Here is a 2,942-nt window from a genome sequence, read left to right on the forward strand (position 1 = left end):
GACAAAACATTTCACATGCTGTTGTGCAAATGGAATAGACAACAGGTGGAAATTATAGGCAATTAGCAAGACACCCCCAATAAAGGAGTGGTTGTGCAGGTGGTGACCACAGACCACTTCTCAGTTCCTATGCTTCCTGGCTGATGTTTTGGTCACTTTTGAATGCTGGCGGTGCTTTCACTCTAGTGGTAACATGAGATGGAGTCTACAACCCACACAAGTGGCTCAGGTAGTGCAGCTCATCCAGGATGGCACATCAATGCGAGCTGTGGCAAGAAGGTTTGCTGTGTCTGTCAGCGTAGTGTCCAGAGCATGGAGGCACTACCAGGAGACAGGCCAGTACATCAGGAGACGTGGAGGAGGCCGTAGGAGGGCAACAACCCAGCAGCAGGACCGCTACCTCCGCCTTTGTGCAAGGAGGAGCAGGAGGAGCACTGCCAGAGCCCTGCAAAATGACCTCCAGCAGGCCACAAATGTGCATGTGTCTGCTCAAACAGTCAGAAACAGACTCCATGAGGGTGGTATGAGGGCCCGACGTCCACAGGTGGGTTTTGTGCTTACAGCCCAACTCCGTGCAGGACGTTTGGCATTTGCCAGAGAACACCAAGATTGGCAAATTCGCCACTGGCGCCCTGTGCTCTTCACAGATGAAAGCAGGTTCACGCTGAGCACATGTGACAGACGTGACAGAGTCTGGAGACGCCATGCAGAATGTTCTGCTGCCTGCAACATCCTCCAGCATGACCGGTTTGGCGGTGGGTCAGTCATGGTGTGGGGTGGCATTTCTTTGGGGGGCCGCCAGAGGTAGCCTGACTGCCATTAGGTACTGAGATGAGATCCTCAGACCCCTTGTGAGACCATATGCTGGTGCGGTTGGCCCTGGGTTCCTCCTAATGCAAGACAATGCTAGACCTCATGTGGCTGGAGTGTGTCAGCAGTTCCTGCAAGAGGAAGGCATTGATGCTATGGACTGGCCCTCCCGTTCCCCAGACCTGAATCCAATTGAGCACATCTGGGACATCATGTCTCGCTCCATCCACCAACACCACGTTGCACCACAGACTGTCCAGGAGTTGGCGGATGCTTTAGTCCAGGTCTGGGAGGAGATCCCTCAGGAGACCATCCGCCATCTCATCAGGAGCATGCCCAGGCGTTGTAGGGAGGTCATACAGGCACGTGGAGGCCACACACACTACTGAGCCTCATTTTGACTTGTTTTAAGGACATTACATCAAAGTTGGATCAGCCTGTAGTGTGGTTTTCCACTTTAACTTTGAGTGTGACTCCAAATCCAGACCTCCATGGGTTGATAAATTGGATTTCCATTGATTATTTTTGTGTGATTTTGTTGTCAGCACATTAAACTATGTAAAGAAAAAAGTATTTAATAAGATTATTTCATTCATTCAGATCTAGGATGTGTTATTTTAGTGTTCCCTTTATTTTTTTGAGCAGTGTATATTTCATTACCGGTAACTATCTTGGTAGAACTGTGTGATCTGGGCCTGGATTCCCAAAAGCATTTTAAGGCTGAGGTCATCCTTCGTAGGACCATCTTTAAATCTCAGAGCTGTTTCCCAAAACCATTGTTATTAATGTTGCACTTGAAAACGGTTGTAATCTAACGCCTACCTCAGACCACCCGTAGAACAGCTAAGTGCGTCGCTAGATGCTTTTTTGCCCTCCCGCGTCACTTTATACAAAGATCTCCACTAAACATAGAAACAAATGGTTTATCCGTCAATTTCAGAACACAGTTGACTACACATACAACGTTGTCAATGTTTTTGCAATTAACACACAAGCAACATATAAAAAGATCGCTGCCTTTCTTTCGATCCTATCAGTATCGACACATGCTCCAAAGACCACTAGCGAACGTTCTTACTGCATGGGGTTTTGGAAAACGCGTGATGCATCTTTGTCAGTTGTAGGCAAGATACATCATTAAAACACTTGTAAACCTAAATTCCATTGCTATCGGGAAACCAGGCCCTGGTCAGTCACTGTTTTTAATGATCATTCTTGCTTGCCTTTTTGGAGGGTAACTTCACCACTTTTCAACCTCATTTTCATTATCTCCACCACAATACCAGTGTCAATGTATGTTAAAAAAAATTGTCAAAAAATAAAAAGGAGCATTTCTAAGTTTTGTAGAAAAAAATATTAAGCTACCAGATGACATGAAAAGTTAAAACATTTTAAAAACTGATTTTCAAACACTATGACATTTGCGGTGACGCCCTCGGGCTGGAAACTACGCAGGTTTTTCAAATCACTTTTTTACTTTTAATCCTACCCTGTGAGTCAGAAGCCTTTTTTTTAACCACATACCATAGAAATGCACTCTTTTCACATATGTAGACACTGGTTTGATGCTGGAGATAAGGTTGAAAAATGTCAGAATTGCCTTTTAAGAGATATCACATACATTCTGTTTAAAATAGGCTGCAGGTGCCTTAAAAAGTATGTGCCTGCCATTTTAGAATTGTGAATGATGTATAAACTGAGCCCATATGTTCTAAATCTCTCTTTTCAGCCTCTGAGGTGAGGTGTAAATCAGACATATTCCTGTTCTCAATATTCTAGGAGAAATTAAACTGGCATCTTCTAAAAATATTTCGTAAAATGTAATAAGCATAATGTACACTTCTCTGTTCACTATTCTCTAAATCAATCATTAGCCAATCTACATTGCTTTTGTTTGTCTGATTACATGAAAACTGCATTTGGTTACATGTCTCCAAATCATACATGTGCATCCAAATGTTGCATTGGATCGGACTCATATTGGTGTGAGTAGCAGGTAGCAAGCCAAGGTTCAGGGCAATTGTACTGCAGTGGATGTACCGGACATTGATCTAGATGCAACTCAAATCAATAAAATAATCTGTTAGTCTAAAATAATCTGTTAGACAATAACCATTAATGACAAAGAGATA

Source organism: Salmo salar, chromosome 12 (assembly GCF_965601325.2).
Source record: "Salmo salar chromosome 12, fSalSal1, whole genome shotgun sequence".
NCBI classification, from domain to species: domain Eukaryota; kingdom Metazoa; phylum Chordata; class Actinopteri; order Salmoniformes; family Salmonidae; genus Salmo; species Salmo salar.